This window comes from Sturnus vulgaris, unplaced genomic scaffold, assembly GCF_052056855.1.
Source record: "Sturnus vulgaris isolate bStuVul1 unplaced genomic scaffold, bStuVul1.hap1 Scaffold_164, whole genome shotgun sequence".
NCBI lineage: Eukaryota > Metazoa > Chordata > Aves > Passeriformes > Sturnidae > Sturnus > Sturnus vulgaris.
Genome location: NW_028276078.1, coordinates 155,001 through 172,500, shown reverse-complemented (window position 1 = coordinate 172,500; position 17,500 = coordinate 155,001).

Genomic DNA, 17,500 nt, shown 5'->3' with positions numbered 1-17,500 from the left:
GGTAGACCTGTTGCCCTCTGCCGGCCGGCCTAATGCTGGGTAGACCTGTTGCCCTCGGCCGGCCTTTGGACGTGGCGGCCGAATGCTGGGTAGACCTGTTGCCCTCGGCCGGCCTTTGTACGTGGCGGCCGAATGCTGGGTAGACCTGTTGCCCTCGGCCGGCCTTTGGACGTGGCGGCCTAATGCTGGTTAGACCTGTTGCCCTCGGCCGGCCTTTGTACCTGACGGCCGAATGCTGGGTAGACCTGTTGCCCTCGGCCTGCCGTTTTACCGGCCGGCCTAATGCTGAGTAGACCTGTTGCCCTCTGCCGGCCGTGTTACCGGCCGGCCTAATGCTGGGTAGACCTGTTGCCCTCGGCCGGCCTTTGGACGTGGCGGCCGAATGCTGGGTAGACCTGTTGCCCTCGGCCGGCCTTTGTACCTGACGGCCGAATGCTGGGTAGACCTGTTGCCCTCTGCCGGCCGGCCTAATGCTGGGTAGACCTGTTGCCCTCGGCCGGCCTTTGGACGTGGCGGCCTAATGCTGGGTAGACCTGTTGCCCTCGGCCGGCCTTTGGACGTGGCGGCCGAATGCTGGGTAGACCTGTTGCCCTCGGCCGGCCTTTGGACGTGGCGGCCTAATGCTGGGTAGACCTGTTGCCCTCGGCCGGCCTTTGGACGTGGCGGCCGAATGCTGGGTAGACCTGTTGCCCTCGGCCGGCCTTTGGACGTGGCGGCCTAATGCTGGGTAGACCTGTTGCCCTCGGCCGGCCTTTGGACGTGGCGGCCTAATGCTGGGTAGACCTGTTGCCCTCGGCCGGCCGTGTTACCGGCCGGCCTAATGCTGGGTAGACCTGTTGCCCTCGGCCGGCCTTTGGACGTGGTGGCCGAATGCTGGGTAGACCTGTTGCCCTCGGCCGGCCTTTGGACGTGGCGGCCTAATGCTGGGTAGACCTGTTGCCCTCGGCCGGCCTTTGGACGTGGCGGCCGAATGCTGGGTAGACCTGTTGCCCTCGGCCGGCCTTTGTACGTGGCGGCCGAATGCTGGGTAGACCTGTTGCCCTCGGCCGGCCTTTGGACGTGGCGGCCTAATGCTGGTTAGACCTGTTGCCCTCGGCCGGCCTTTGTACCTGACGGCCGAATGCTGGGTAGACCTGTTGCCCTCGGCCTGCCGTTTTACCGGCCGGCCTAATGCTGAGTAGACCTGTTGCCCTCTGCCGGCCGTGTTACCGGCCGGCCTAATGCTGGGTAGACCTGTTGCCCTCGGCCGGCCTTTGGACGTGGCGGCCGAATGCTGGGTAGACCTGTTGCCCTCGGCCGGCCTTTGTACCTGACGGCCGAATGCTGGGTAGACCTGTTGCCCTCTGCCGGCCGGCCTAATGCTGGGTAGACCTGTTGCCCTCGGCCGGCCTTTGGACGTGGCGGCCTAATGCTGGGTAGACCTGTTGCCCTCGGCCGGCCTTTGGACGTGGCGGCCGAATGCTGGGTAGACCTGTTGCCCTCGGCCGGCCTTTGGACGTGGCGGCCTAATGCTGGGTAGACCTGTTGCCCTCGGCCGGCCTTTGGACGTGGCGGCCGAATGCTGGGTAGACCTGTTGCCCTCGGCCGGCCTTTGGACGTGGCGGCCTAATGCTGGGTAGACCTGTTGCCCTCGGCCGGCCTTTGGACGTGGCGGCCTAATGCTGGGTAGACCTGTTGCCCTCGGCCGGCCGTGTTACCGGCCGGCCTAATGCTGGGTAGACCTGTTGCCCTCGGCCGGCCTTTGGACGTGGTGGCCGAATGCTGGGTAGACCTGTTGCCCTCAGCCGGCCTTTGGACGTGGCGGCCTAATGCTGGGTAGACCTGTTGCCCTCGGCCGGCCTTTGGACGTGGCGGCCGAATGCTGGGTAGACCTGTTGCCCTCGGCCGGCAGTGTTACCGGCCGGCCTAATGCTGGGTAGACCTGTTGCCCTCGGCCCGCCGTGTTACCGGCCAGCCGAATGCTGGGTAGACCTGTTGCCCTCGGCCGGCCTTTGTACGTGGTGGCCGAATGCTGGGTAGACCTGTTGCCCTCGGCCGGCCTTTGGACGTGGCGGCCTAATGCTGGGTAGACCTGTTGCCCTCGGCCGGCCTTTGGACGTGGCGGCCTAATGCTGGGTAGACCTGTTGCCCTCGGCCGGCCTTTGTACCTGACGGCCGAATGCTGGGTAGACCTGTTGCCCTCGGCCGGCCTTTGTACCTGACGGCCGAATGCTGGGTAGACCTGTTGCCCTCTGCCGGCCGTCTTTCCGGCTGGCCTAATGCTGGGTAGACCTGTTGCCCTCGGCCGGCCCTGGTACCGGCCGGCATAATGCTGGGTAGACCTGTTGCCCTCGGCCGGTCTTTGTCTCTGGCCACCCGCGGCGTGGTAGTCCTGTTACCGTCGGCCGGCCTTGCAGCCCGGCCGCCGCGCGATGGCGCCCCGTCTCTTCCATCGGACGCGCGGCCCCCTTGTCGTCTCTGCAGCGGCGAGCACGCCTTCGGCGGTCGGCCTGCACGTCCGGCATGACCGCGGGCACTGGCAGCCCAGCAGGCAGCCCTGCTCTCGCGTCTTCTTCCCCCCGGCGAAAGGCGGGGCGTGAAGGCGGGCGACTTTCGGTCCCAGCCGTGCCCAGGTGTCCCTGCCGGCTCCGTGCGCCAGCATCCACTGGCGAGCTCCGCCGGCCTCTTCCCCAGCCGCGGCCCCTGTCCGCTCCGCCGTCATGGTGCCGGCACCCCACTTCCCCAAGCGCTCCCCGACAGGAGCAGGCAGCGTTGTCGCGCCCCCTCCCCGTGCTCGAATGGACCGCGGCCCTGCTCCGGGCTTCATTTCTGCAGCGCGCTCGCTCGCTCGCTCGCTCGCGCGCTCCCTCCCTCCCCCCCCCCTCCCCCCTCCCCCCGGCCGCCCACCCGCCGCGCTGCCGCCCTGCCGCAGGCTTGAGCGGCGCCGGGGCGGAGGAGGAAGGAACGCCACCAAAGCAAAAGGCTCCGAGAAAGCTGAACAGAGAGCTTCTTTGACCAGGGACAGACGGCGCCAATCATCCCGCCGCCATCCCTGCTTGTGCACCAGGCTCTCCGCCTGCCGACCTCGGCATCAGCCTCCCGCCGCCGCCGTGTAAACTGCCCGGTGGGACCGTGGGCGGGGGCAGGAAGAGGCTGAAAGTGCTGCCAGGGAGGCTGATGGCGGAGGGCGGGGTCGCCCCCAACCGACAATGGGCAGGGCCCGAGGCAGTCTGAAAGCGCTGCCAGGGAGGCTGATGGCGGAGGGCGGGGTCGCCCCCAACCGACAATGGGCAGGGCCCGAGGCAGTCTGAAAGCGCTGCCAGGGAGGCTGAGGGCGGGGGGCGGGGCGCCCCCAACCGACAATGGGCAGGGCCCGAGGCAGTCTGAAAGCGCTGCCAGGGAGGCTGAGGGCGGGGGGCGGGGCGCCCCCAGCCGACAATGGGCAGGGGCCCGAGAGAGTCTGAAAGCGCTGCCAGGGAGGCTGACGGCGGGGGGCAGGGCGCCCCCAGCCGACAATGGGCAGGGGCGGGGAAAGTCTGAAAGCGCTGCATGGGAGGTTGATGGCGGAGGGCGGGCTCGCCCCCAGCGTTAATGGGTGGCTGCGGAAGACGGGGCAGGGACAGGGAGAGGGCAGGCGGCTTCGTGCCGGCCCCGGGCGCCTCGACAGCGAGCCCTCACGGCCCCCCAAACCCGCGCCGAGGCCCCAAGAGCTCTGCAGACCTTCCGCGGAAGAACCGGCCCGAAAGCGGCCACCCGCTTGCCGACGGCGGCGCCGGTCGCCTCGATGCAGCCGCCTCCGTGGGGCGGGAAGGGGCAGGGCGAGTTGTGCCAGGGCGCGGCGGCTTTGGGCCGAGTTTCGCTGCACGTACGTGCTTCCCCTGGCTGTGCTGCGGCCCGTGAGGTTCTGTTTTGTGGTGGGGGGGGGCTCTGTAGGTAGGGTCTCTGGGGGACGGGGGAGGAGGCGTGGGGTAGGGAGGACGCCGTTTGGGGGGGTCAGTGTGTCAGCAGGGCGAGAACCGGGCACAGGCCCTCCGTCAGCTCGGCTGTGGGCCCAAAGGGATCACAAATAAGATTTGGCAAGAGTTTTGTTTTCCGGAAAAGATTTTCTTTCCGAGTAAATAGAAGAGGCAATCATTCAAAAAAGGCAAAGAGGAAATGAAACAAATCAAATCAAATCAAAACAAAACAAAACAAAACAAAACAAAACGAAATAAAATAAAATAATAAAATGAAATGAAAAGAAATGAAATGAAATGATGAAATAAAATGTTGTCGAAAATATGTCTTGGTCTTGAAATCGATTCTGCCGGGCGGGGCAAGGCTGCTGGAGCACTTGGGCTCCGGAGCGTTAAGAGGCTGTGGGGTTTCCCCGGCTCCGAGATGGTACAAGGATGCCTCGTCTACCCGGATCCGCGAAACGTGGCCCGTCCCGCGGCGGCCAGGTCGACGCGGCTCCGGGGCCGGTGGCGTGGGACCGCCGTCGCCGGCGAAGGCGCAGCGGCGGCGGCCGTGGCCGCGACGACCAGGTCTACACGACTCCGGGAAACTTGGCCGGTCCCGCGGCGGCCAGGTCTACTGGGCTCCGGGATGGGCGGCCGCCGTGGCCGCGGCGACCAGGTCTACCCGCCTCCGGGACCGGCGGCGTGGGTCCGCCGTCGAGGGCGAGGGCGCTGCGACGGCCGCGGCGACCGGGTCTACCTAGCTCCGGTGCGACCCGGGCTGCGTGCAGCATGGCGAAGGTAGACCTGTGGTCCGCATCACGGCGTGGGCAGACCTGGTGTCCGCAGCATGGAGCGGGTAGACATGTTGTCCGCCGCATGGAGTGGGTAGACCTGTTGTCCGCGTAATGGAGTAGTTAGACCTGGTGTCCGCAGCTTGGAGTGGGTAGACCTGTTGTCCGCAGCAAGCCGTGGGTAGACCTGGTGTCCGCAGCATGACCTGGGTAGACCTGGTGTCCGCAGCTTGGTAGACCTGTTGCCCGTTTCATGGCTGGGTAGACCTGGTGTCCGCAGCAAGCCGTGGGTAGACCTGGTGTCCGCAGCTTGGTAGACCTGTTGCCCGTTTCATGGCTGGGTAGACCTGTTGTCCGCAGCATTGAGTTGGTAGACCTGGTGTCCGCAGCATGCCCTGGGTAGACCTGGTGTCCGCAGCTTGGTAGACCTGTTGCCCGTTTCATGGCTGGGTAGACCTGTTGTCCGCAGCATTGAGTGGGTAGACCTGGTGTCCGCAGCATGCCCTGGGTAGACCTGGTGTCCGCAGCTTGGTAGACCTGTTGCCCGTTTCATGGCTGGGTAGACCTGGTGTCCGCAGCAAGCCGTGAGTAGACCTGTTGCCCGTTTCATGGCTGGGTAGACCTGGTGTCCGCAGCATGCCCTGGGTAGACCTGGTGTCCGCAGCTTGGTAGACCTGTTGCCCGTTTCATGGCTGGGTAGACCTGGTGTCCGCAGCAAGCCGTGGGTAGACCTGGTGTCCGCAGCTTGGTAGACCTGTTGCCCGTTTCATGGCTGGGTAGACCTGGTGTCCGCAGCAAGCCGTGAGTAGACCTGTTGCCCGTTTCATGGCTGGGTAGACCTGGTGTCCGCAGCATGCCCTGGGTAGACCTGGTGTCCGCAGCTTGGTAGACCTGTTGCCCGTTTCATGGCTGGGTAGACCTGTTGTCCGCAGCAAGCCGTGAGTAGACCTGTTGCCCGTTTCATGGCTGGGTAGACCTGTTGTCCGCAGCATGCCCTGGGTAGACCTGGTGTCCGCAGCTTGGTAGACCTGTTGCCCGTTTCATGGCTGGGTAGACCTGTTGTCCGCAGCATTGAGTGGGTAGACCTGTTGCCCGTTTCATGGCTGGGTAGACCTGGTGTCCGCAGCTTGGTAGACCTGTTGCCCGTTTCATGGCTGGGTAGACCTGGTGTCCGCAGCATTGAGTTGGTAGACCTGGTGTCCGCTACATACCCTGGGTAGACCTGGTGTCCGCAGCTTGGTAGACCTGTTGCCCGTTTCATGGCTGGGTAGACCTGGTGTCCGCAGCATTGAGTTGGTAGACCTGGTGTCCGCAGCATGCCCTGGGTAGACCTGTTGTCCGCAGCTTGGTAGACCTGTTGCCCGATTCATGGCTGGGTAGACCTGGTGTCCGCAGCAAGCCGTGAGTAGACCTGTTGCCCGTTTCATGGCTGGGTAGACCTGGTGTCCGCAGCATGCCCTGGGTAGACCTGTTGTCCGCAGCTTGGTAGACCTGTTGCCCGTTTCATGGCTGGGTAGACCTGTTGTCCGCAGCAAGCCGTGAGTAGACCTGTTGCCCGTTTCATGGCTGGGTAGACCTGGTGTCCGCAGCATGCCCTGGGTAGACCTGGTGTCCGCAGCTTGGTAGACCTCTTGCCCGTTTCATGGCTGGGTAGACCTGTTGTCCGCAGCAAGCCGTGGGTAGACCTGGTGTCCGCAGCATGCCCTGGGTAGACCTGGTGTCCGCAGCTTGGTAGACCTGTTGCCCGTTTCATGGCTGGGTAGACCTGGTGTCCGCAGCAAGCCGTGAGTAGACCTGTTGCCCGTTTCATGGCTGGGTAGACCTGGTGTCCGCAGCATGCCCTGGGTAGACCTGGTGTCCGCAGCTTGGTAGACCTGTTGCCCGTTTCATGGCTGGGTAGACCTGGTGTCCGCAGCAAGCCGTGAGTAGACCTGTTGCCCGTTTCATGGCTGGGTAGACCTGGTGTCCGCAGCATGCCCTGGGTAGACCTGGTGTCCGCAGCTTGGTAGACCTGTTGCCCGTTTCATGGCTGGGTAGACCTGGTGTCCGCAGCAAGCCGTGGGTAGACCTGGTGTCCGCAGCTTGGTAGACCTGTTGCCCGATTCATGCCTGGGTAGACCTGTTGTCCGCAGCAAGCCGTGGGTAGACCTGGTGTCCGCAGCTTGGTAGACCTGTTGCCCGATTCATGCCTGGGTAGACCTGTTGCCCGCAGCATTGAGTTGGTAGACCTGTTGCCCGTTTCATGGCTGGGTAGACCTGGTGTCCGCAGCATTGAGTTGGTAGACCTGGTGTCCGCAGCATGCCCTGGGTAGACCTGGTGTCCGCAGCTTGGTAGACCTGTTGCCCGTTTCATGGCTGGGTAGACCTGTTGTCCGCAGCATTGAGTTGGTAGACCTGGTGTCCGCAGCATGCCCTGGGTAGACCTGGTGTCCGCAGCTTGGTAGACCTGTTGCCCGTTTCATGGCTGGGTAGACCTGGTGTCCGCAGCTTGGTAGACCTGTTGCCTGTTTCATGGCTGGGTAGACCTGGTGTCCGCAGCAAGCCGTGAGTAGACCTGTTGCCCGTTTCATGGCTGGGTAGACCTGGTGTCCGCAGCATGCCCTGGGTAGACCTGGTGTCCGCAGCTTGGTAGACCTGTTGCCCGTTTCATGGCTGGGTAGACCTGTTGTCCGCTGCAAGCCGTGAGTAGACCTGTTGCCCGTTTCATGGCTGGGTAGACCTGGTGTCCGCAGCATTGAGTGGGTAGACCTGGTGTCCGCAGCTTGGTAGACCTGTTGCCCGTTTCATGGCTGGGTAGACCTGTTGTCCGCAGCATTGAGTGGGTAGACCTGTTGCCCGTTTCATGGCTGGGTAGACCTGTTGTCCGCAGCAAGCCGTGGGTAGACCTGGTGTCCGGAGCTTGGTAGACCTGTTGCCCGATTCATGCCTGGGTAGACCTGTTGTCCGCAGCAAGCCGTGGGTAGACCTGGTGTCCGCAGCATGCCCTGGGTAGACCTGTTGTCCGCAGCTTGGTAGACCTGTTGCCCGTTTCATGGCTGGGTAGACCTGTTGTCCGCAGCAAGCCGTGAGTAGACCTGTTGCCCGTTTCATGGCTGGGTAGACCTGGTGTCCGCAGCATGCCCTGGGTAGACCTGGTGTCCGCAGCTTGGTAGACCTGTTGCCCGTTTCATGGCTGGGTAGACCTGTTGTCCGCAGCAAGCCGTGGGTAGACCTGGTGTCCGCAGCATGCCCTGGGTAGACCTGGTGTCCGCAGCCTGGTAGACCTGTTGCCCGTTTCATGGCTGGGTAGACCTGGTGTCCGCAGCAAGCCGTGGGTAGACCTGGTGTCCGCAGCATGCCCTGGGTAGACCTGGTGTCCGCAGCTTGGTAGACCTGTTGCCCGTTTCATGGCTGGGTAGACCTGGTGTCCGCAGCAAGCCGTGAGTAGACCTGTTGCCCGTTTCATGGCTGGGTAGACCTGTTGTCCGCAGCATGCCCTGGGTAGACCTGTTGTCCGCAGCTTGGTAGACCTGTTGCCCGTTTCATGGCTGGGTAGGCCTGGTGTCCGCAGCATGCCCTGGGTAGACCTGGTGTCCGCAGCTTGGTAGACCTGTTGCCCGTTTCATGGCTGGGTAGACCTGGTGTCCGCAGCAAGCCGTGGGTAGACCTGGTGTCCGCAGCTTGGTAGACCTGTTGCCCGATTCATGCCTGGGTAGACCTGTTGTCCGCAGCAAGCCGTGGGTAGACCTGGTGTCCGCAGCTTGGTAGACCTGTTGCCCGTTTCATGGCTGGGTAGACCTGTTGTCCGCAGCATTGAGTTGGTAGACCTGTTGCCCGTTTCATGGCTGGGTAGACCTGGTGTCCGCAGCATTGAGTGAGTAGACCTGTTGCCCGTTTCATGGCTGGGTAGACCTGGTGTCCGCAGCTTGGTAGACCTGTTGCCCGTTTCATGGCTGGGTAGACCTGGTGTCCGCAGCATGCCCTGGGTAGACCTGGTGTCCGCAGCTTGGTAGACCTGTTGCCCGTTTCATGGCTGGGTAGACCTGGTGTCCGCAGCAAGCCGTGGGTAGACCTGGTGTCCGCAGCTTGGTAGACCTGTTGCCCGTTTCATGGCTGGGTAGACCTGTTGTCCGCAGCATTGAGTTGGTAGACCTGTTGTCCGCAGCAAGCCGTGGGTAGACCTGGTGTCCGCAGCATGCCCTGGGTAGACCTGGTGTCCGCAGCTTGGTAGACCTGTTGCCCGTTTCATGCCTGGGTAGACCTGTTGTCCGCAGCAAGCCGTGGGTAGACCTGGTGTCCGCAGCATGCCCTGGGTAGACCTGGTGTCCGCAGCTTGGTAGACCTGTTGCCCGTTTCATGGCTGGGTAGACCTGGTGTCCGCAGCAAGCCGTGAGTAGACCTGTTGCCCGTTTCATGGCTGGGTAGACCTGGTGTCCGCAGCATGCCCTGGGTAGACCTGGTGTCCGCAGCTTGGTAGACCTGTTGCCCGTTTCATGGCTGGGTAGACCTGGTGTCCGCAGCAAGCCGTGAGTAGACCTGTTGCCCGTTTCATGCCCTGGGTAGACCTGGTGTCCGCAGCATGCCCTGGGTAGACCTGGTGTCCGCAGCTTGGTAGACCTGTTGCCCGTTTCATGGCTGGGTAGACCTGTTGTCCGCAGCAAGCCGTGGGTAGACCTGGTGTCCGGAGCTTGGTAGACCTGTTGCCCGATTCATGCCTGGGTAGACCTGTTGTCCGCAGCATTGAGTGGGTAGACCTGGTGTCCGCAGCATGCCCTGGGTAGACCTGGTGTCCGCAGCTTGGTAGACCTGTTGCCCGTTTCATGGCTGGGTAGACCTGTTGTCCGCAGCAAGCCGTGAGTAGACCTGTTGCCCGTTTCATGGCTGGGTAGACCTGGTGTCCGCAGCATGCCCTGGGTAGACCTGGTGTCCGCAGCTTGGTAGACCTGTTGCCCGTTTCATGGCTGGGTAGACCTGTTGTCCGCAGCAAGCCGTGGGTAGACATGGTGTCCGGAGCTTGGTAGACCTGTTGCCCGATTCATGCCTGGGTAGACCTGTTGTCCGCAGCATTGAGTGGGTAGACCTGGTGTCCGCAGCATGCCCTGGGTAGACCTGTTGTCCGCAGCTTGGTAGACCTGTTGCCCGTTTCATGGCTGGGTAGACCTGTTGTCCGCAGCAAGCCGTGAGTAGACCTGTTGCCCGTTTCATGGCTGGGTAGACCTGTTGTCCGCAGCATGCCCTGGGTAGACCTGGTGTCCGCAGCTTGGTAGACCTGTTGCCCGTTTCATGGCTGGGTAGACCTGGTGTCCGCAGCAAGCCGTGGGTAGACCTGGTGTCCGCAGCTTGGTAGACCTGTTGCCCGTTTCATGGCTGGGTAGACCTGTTGTCCGCAGCATTGAGTTGGTAGACCTGGTGTCCGCAGCATGCCCTGGGTAGACCTGGTGTCCGCAGCTTGGTAGACCTGTTGCCCGTTTCATGGCTGGGTAGACCTGTTGTCCGCAGCATTGAGTGGGTAGACCTGGTGTCCGCAGCATGCCCTGGGTAGACCTGGTGTCCGCAGCTTGGTAGACCTGTTGCCCGTTTCATGGCTGGGTAGACCTGGTGTCCGCAGCAAGCCGTGAGTAGACCTGTTGCCCGTTTCATGGCTGGGTAGACCTGGTGTCCGCAGCATGCCCTGGGTAGACCTGGTGTCCGCAGCTTGGTAGACCTGTTGCCCGTTTCATGGCTGGGTAGACCTGGTGTCCGCAGCAAGCCGTGGGTAGACCTGGTGTCCGCAGCTTGGTAGACCTGTTGCCCGTTTCATGGCTGGGTAGACCTGGTGTCCGCAGCAAGCCGTGAGTAGACCTGTTGCCCGTTTCATGGCTGGGTAGACCTGGTGTCCGCAGCATGCCCTGGGTAGACCTGGTGTCCGCAGCTTGGTAGACCTGTTGCCCGTTTCATGGCTGGGTAGACCTGTTGTCCGCAGCAAGCCGTGAGTAGACCTGTTGCCCGTTTCATGGCTGGGTAGACCTGTTGTCCGCAGCATGCCCTGGGTAGACCTGGTGTCCGCAGCTTGGTAGACCTGTTGCCCGTTTCATGGCTGGGTAGACCTGTTGTCCGCAGCATTGAGTGGGTAGACCTGTTGCCCGTTTCATGGCTGGGTAGACCTGGTGTCCGCAGCTTGGTAGACCTGTTGCCCGTTTCATGGCTGGGTAGACCTGGTGTCCGCAGCATTGAGTTGGTAGACCTGGTGTCCGCTACATACCCTGGGTAGACCTGGTGTCCGCAGCTTGGTAGACCTGTTGCCCGTTTCATGGCTGGGTAGACCTGGTGTCCGCAGCATTGAGTTGGTAGACCTGGTGTCCGCAGCATGCCCTGGGTAGACCTGTTGTCCGCAGCTTGGTAGACCTGTTGCCCGATTCATGGCTGGGTAGACCTGGTGTCCGCAGCAAGCCGTGAGTAGACCTGTTGCCCGTTTCATGGCTGGGTAGACCTGGTGTCCGCAGCATGCCCTGGGTAGACCTGTTGTCCGCAGCTTGGTAGACCTGTTGCCCGTTTCATGGCTGGGTAGACCTGTTGTCCGCAGCAAGCCGTGAGTAGACCTGTTGCCCGTTTCATGGCTGGGTAGACCTGGTGTCCGCAGCATGCCCTGGGTAGACCTGGTGTCCGCAGCTTGGTAGACCTCTTGCCCGTTTCATGGCTGGGTAGACCTGTTGTCCGCAGCAAGCCGTGGGTAGACCTGGTGTCCGCAGCATGCCCTGGGTAGACCTGGTGTCCGCAGCTTGGTAGACCTGTTGCCCGTTTCATGGCTGGGTAGACCTGGTGTCCGCAGCAAGCCGTGAGTAGACCTGTTGCCCGTTTCATGGCTGGGTAGACCTGGTGTCCGCAGCATGCCCTGGGTAGACCTGGTGTCCGCAGCTTGGTAGACCTGTTGCCCGTTTCATGGCTGGGTAGACCTGGTGTCCGCAGCAAGCCGTGAGTAGACCTGTTGCCCGTTTCATGGCTGGGTAGACCTGGTGTCCGCAGCATGCCCTGGGTAGACCTGGTGTCCGCAGCTTGGTAGACCTGTTGCCCGTTTCATGGCTGGGTAGACCTGGTGTCCGCAGCAAGCCGTGGGTAGACCTGGTGTCCGCAGCTTGGTAGACCTGTTGCCCGATTCATGCCTGGGTAGACCTGTTGTCCGCAGCAAGCCGTGGGTAGACCTGGTGTCCGCAGCTTGGTAGACCTGTTGCCCGATTCATGCCTGGGTAGACCTGTTGCCCGCAGCATTGAGTTGGTAGACCTGTTGCCCGTTTCATGGCTGGGTAGACCTGGTGTCCGCAGCATTGAGTTGGTAGACCTGGTGTCCGCAGCATGCCCTGGGTAGACCTGGTGTCCGCAGCTTGGTAGACCTGTTGCCCGTTTCATGGCTGGGTAGACCTGTTGTCCGCAGCATTGAGTTGGTAGACCTGGTGTCCGCAGCATGCCCTGGGTAGACCTGGTGTCCGCAGCTTGGTAGACCTGTTGCCCGTTTCATGGCTGGGTAGACCTGGTGTCCGCAGCTTGGTAGACCTGTTGCCTGTTTCATGGCTGGGTAGACCTGGTGTCCGCAGCAAGCCGTGAGTAGACCTGTTGCCCGTTTCATGGCTGGGTAGACCTGGTGTCCGCAGCATGCCCTGGGTAGACCTGGTGTCCGCAGCTTGGTAGACCTGTTGCCCGTTTCATGGCTGGGTAGACCTGTTGTCCGCTGCAAGCCGTGAGTAGACCTGTTGCCCGTTTCATGGCTGGGTAGACCTGGTGTCCGCAGCATTGAGTGGGTAGACCTGGTGTCCGCAGCTTGGTAGACCTGTTGCCCGTTTCATGGCTGGGTAGACCTGTTGTCCGCAGCATTGAGTGGGTAGACCTGTTGCCCGTTTCATGGCTGGGTAGACCTGTTGTCCGCAGCAAGCCGTGGGTAGACCTGGTGTCCGGAGCTTGGTAGACCTGTTGCCCGATTCATGCCTGGGTAGACCTGTTGTCCGCAGCAAGCCGTGGGTAGACCTGGTGTCCGCAGCATGCCCTGGGTAGACCTGTTGTCCGCAGCTTGGTAGACCTGTTGCCCGTTTCATGGCTGGGTAGACCTGTTGTCCGCAGCAAGCCGTGAGTAGACCTGTTGCCCGTTTCATGGCTGGGTAGACCTGGTGTCCGCAGCATGCCCTGGGTAGACCTGGTGTCCGCAGCTTGGTAGACCTGTTGCCCGTTTCATGGCTGGGTAGACCTGTTGTCCGCAGCAAGCCGTGGGTAGACCTGGTGTCCGCAGCATGCCCTGGGTAGACCTGGTGTCCGCAGCCTGGTAGACCTGTTGCCCGTTTCATGGCTGGGTAGACCTGGTGTCCGCAGCAAGCCGTGGGTAGACCTGGTGTCCGCAGCATGCCCTGGGTAGACCTGGTGTCCGCAGCTTGGTAGACCTGTTGCCCGTTTCATGGCTGGGTAGACCTGGTGTCCGCAGCAAGCCGTGAGTAGACCTGTTGCCCGTTTCATGGCTGGGTAGACCTGTTGTCCGCAGCATGCCCTGGGTAGACCTGTTGTCCGCAGCTTGGTAGACCTGTTGCCCGTTTCATGGCTGGGTAGGCCTGGTGTCCGCAGCATGCCCTGGGTAGACCTGGTGTCCGCAGCTTGGTAGACCTGTTGCCCGTTTCATGGCTGGGTAGACCTGGTGTCCGCAGCAAGCCGTGGGTAGACCTGGTGTCCGCAGCTTGGTAGACCTGTTGCCCGATTCATGCCTGGGTAGACCTGTTGTCCGCAGCAAGCCGTGGGTAGACCTGGTGTCCGCAGCTTGGTAGACCTGTTGCCCGTTTCATGGCTGGGTAGACCTGTTGTCCGCAGCATTGAGTTGGTAGACCTGTTGCCCGTTTCATGGCTGGGTAGACCTGGTGTCCGCAGCATTGAGTGAGTAGACCTGTTGCCCGTTTCATGGCTGGGTAGACCTGGTGTCCGCAGCTTGGTAGACCTGTTGCCCGTTTCATGGCTGGGTAGACCTGGTGTCCGCAGCATGCCCTGGGTAGACCTGGTGTCCGCAGCTTGGTAGACCTGTTGCCCGTTTCATGGCTGGGTAGACCTGGTGTCCGCAGCAAGCCGTGGGTAGACCTGGTGTCCGCAGCTTGGTAGACCTGTTGCCCGTTTCATGGCTGGGTAGACCTGTTGTCCGCAGCATTGAGTTGGTAGACCTGTTGTCCGCAGCAAGCCGTGGGTAGACCTGGTGTCCGCAGCATGCCCTGGGTAGACCTGGTGTCCGCAGCTTGGTAGACCTGTTGCCCGTTTCATGCCTGGGTAGACCTGTTGTCCGCAGCAAGCCGTGGGTAGACCTGGTGTCCGCAGCATGCCCTGGGTAGACCTGGTGTCCGCAGCTTGGTAGACCTGTTGCCCGTTTCATGGCTGGGTAGACCTGGTGTCCGCAGCAAGCCGTGAGTAGACCTGTTGCCCGTTTCATGGCTGGGTAGACCTGGTGTCCGCAGCATGCCCTGGGTAGACCTGGTGTCCGCAGCTTGGTAGACCTGTTGCCCGTTTCATGGCTGGGTAGACCTGGTGTCCGCAGCAAGCCGTGAGTAGACCTGTTGCCCGTTTCATGCCCTGGGTAGACCTGGTGTCCGCAGCATGCCCTGGGTAGACCTGGTGTCCGCAGCTTGGTAGACCTGTTGCCCGTTTCATGGCTGGGTAGACCTGTTGTCCGCAGCAAGCCGTGGGTAGACCTGGTGTCCGGAGCTTGGTAGACCTGTTGCCCGATTCATGCCTGGGTAGACCTGTTGTCCGCAGCATTGAGTGGGTAGACCTGGTGTCCGCAGCATGCCCTGGGTAGACCTGGTGTCCGCAGCTTGGTAGACCTGTTGCCCGTTTCATGGCTGGGTAGACCTGTTGTCCGCAGCAAGCCGTGAGTAGACCTGTTGCCCGTTTCATGGCTGGGTAGACCTGGTGTCCGCAGCATGCCCTGGGTAGACCTGGTGTCCGCAGCTTGGTAGACCTGTTGCCCGTTTCATGGCTGGGTAGACCTGTTGTCCGCAGCAAGCCGTGGGTAGACATGGTGTCCGGAGCTTGGTAGACCTGTTGCCCGATTCATGCCTGGGTAGACCTGTTGTCCGCAGCATTGAGTGGGTAGACCTGGTGTCCGCAGCATGCCCTGGGTAGACCTGTTGTCCGCAGCTTGGTAGACCTGTTGCCCGTTTCATGGCTGGGTAGACCTGTTGTCCGCAGCAAGCCGTGAGTAGACCTGTTGCCCGTTTCATGGCTGGGTAGACCTGTTGTCCGCAGCATGCCCTGGGTAGACCTGGTGTCCGCAGCTTGGTAGACCTGTTGCCCGTTTCATGGCTGGGTAGACCTGGTGTCCGCAGCAAGCCGTGGGTAGACCTGGTGTCCGCAGCATGCCCTGGGTAGACCTGGTGTCCGCAGCTTGGTAGACCTGTTGCCCGTTTCATGCCCTGGGTAGACCTGTTGTCCGCAGCTGGGTAGACCTGTTGTCCGCAGCAAGCCGTGGGTAGACCTGGTGTCCGCAGCATGCCCTGGGTAGACCTGGTGTCCGCAGCTTGGTAGACCTGTTGCCCGTTTCATGGCTGGGTAGACCTGTTGTCCGCAGCAAGCCGTCGGTAGACCTGTTGCCCGTTTCATGGCTGGTAGACCTGTTGTCCGCCGCCGGCCTGGAAGTACTCCAAGGGGTCGCTGTTTCTCGCTGCCTCCGGCTATGTCATCGTAGAAGGCGGCGTGCGCCACTGCGCCCCCTCGGTCACGTACATCGGTTCTCTTTCCGGCCTCCGCCGCTTCGGGCCCATCTGTCCGTATTATGGGAACGAGGTGACGGGCCGTATCCCCACAGGCTGTTGCTGTGCCTGTGTCCGTGGCGGAGAAGGGCGGACGCGCGTGCGGTCGCCAGGGCCAGAAGAACACCGCCGATGTCGGGGCGAGTCGCGTGGCTTCGTCCGGCTTCCCGTCTTACCCAGTTCGACTGGGACAGGTTAGCCCAGAGAGAGAGACCGATGCGATCCGAGAGCCGCTCCCCGGCCCAGGCGAGGCTGCGTGCTCAGTCGGGGGAGAAGCGAGAAAGCCCCCAGAGAGACCGATGCGATCCGAGAGCCGCTCCCCGGCCCAGGCCGAGGCTGCGTGTTCAGTCCGGGGGAGAAGCGAGAAAGCCCCCAGAGAGAGCGATGCGATCCGAGAGCCACCGCGCTCCCCCGGCCCAGGCGAGGCTGCGTTGTTCCAGGCGGGGGAGAAGCGAGAAAAAGGCCCAGAGAGAGGGCGAGAAAGCCGCGAGTGTGTCCCGCTCCGGCCCGGCTGCTGCCGGTTTCGTGACAACGGGGAGCCGGGCGCCTGCTCGCTCCCCCGGGGATGGTGGCGGGCGAGGCGGCGGCGCCTCGCCCCTTTTCTGCCCGGCCTTAAGCCGGGGCCCCGCCCGCTCGCCGGGTGCGGCATTTCTTCGGCTGTCGGTCCCGGTGCACGCTGGTGGCCGGCAGCCGGGGCTGGATTTCTGTGGGGCCGGCCCGGGGTTGTGTTGAGCCTGCCCGGGCTTTCCCTGGCCCCCCTCCCCGAGAGCCCCCCGGGCGTGGCTCGCTTGGCCGAGGTTGGCTGCGCCTCGTTTCCCGCTCCCGACCTGTGTTGCCAGAGTTGTGTCCGTATCGAAAGGGCAGCGGGGGACATGCAGTGGGGCGTGTGGCCTCGCCTCTCGGCTTCGCTTGCTTGCCTGCGAAGGGGGGCTCGGTGACGGGAGTGTCCGGCCCTGCCGTGTGTTGTTGAAGTCGTCCCCCTTCCTCGGCCCTAAGCCGGGGACCCGCGTGTAGCGGGCAGAATTTTTCCGGGGCGGCGGTCGGCCGCGGTGGCCGGCCGTGTCCCCCCCCCCAGGACGGACCCCGCAACCCAACAGAGAGCGAGCGAGCGAGTGAGCCCCCGAGAGTGTGTCGTGGGCGGGGCGGCGGCGCCTCGCCCTTTCTCGGTATCGGCCGGGCGCGATCGAGGCACCGTGCCGGGGCGGCCCGTGGTGTCTGGCCTGCCCCGGCTGCCGTGGTTGCCGTTGCCGGCGGGGGCTGGGTTTTGCGAGCGGCTCCGTTCTTTTTTATTAAAGCGTGCCGGTGTGCGGGGCAGTGTGGGGGTGCCCGCCCGGCCTCCGTTCTTTTTCTCTCGCGGCCCTAAGCCGCGGCACCGAGAAGCGCGCGCTGACGAAGGGTCACGGGCCGCCACCGAAGCGAAAGCGAAAGGCGAGAGAGAAGGGCTGGCTGTGTTGGCGAGTGAGAAAAGAGACCGTATGTCCGGTGGTTGGAGGGGTTTTACGGGAGGAGTTGAGAGGCGCGTTCTCGCCCCCACCCCTGGCTCGTGACCCCCGTGGCTAGCACGGGTCGTGCGACGCATGGCGTGCTTTTTTTTTTAGTTTTTTTTTTGGTGCGGTGGCTTGCCCTTCCCCCCGGCTTTTTTTCCGGGTGGGAAGCCGATCGCTGCGAGGCGGGCGAAAGCCGGTGGCCCGCGGCGTGGTCGGTGGCAGCTGCTCCGTTTTCCGTTGTCTTGCGGCCCGCGGGCGGGTGGCGGCACCCCCCGCTCTCTTCCTCTGCTGCGTGATCGATCCCGAAGGTTGCAAGCGGCCCGCCGGCGTCGGGGGCCTAGGGAGCGTCGGGGAGGCTCGGCGGCGCCAAGGGAGGGCCTCTCGGGGACGTGTCCCGCTCGCACGCATGTTGGAGCCCTGCTCCGTTGCCGTTGTCCCAGGAACCCGCGGCCGCGGGGGCTCCCCGTTGCCCCGCGGCTGCTTTTCTTTCTGTCCCCGTCCGATCGATGAGGCTTTTCGGGTCGCGTCGGAAAGGGCCCCCGGCGGGCCGGCTCCTCCGGGCGAAGTCTCGGTGGTGTCCG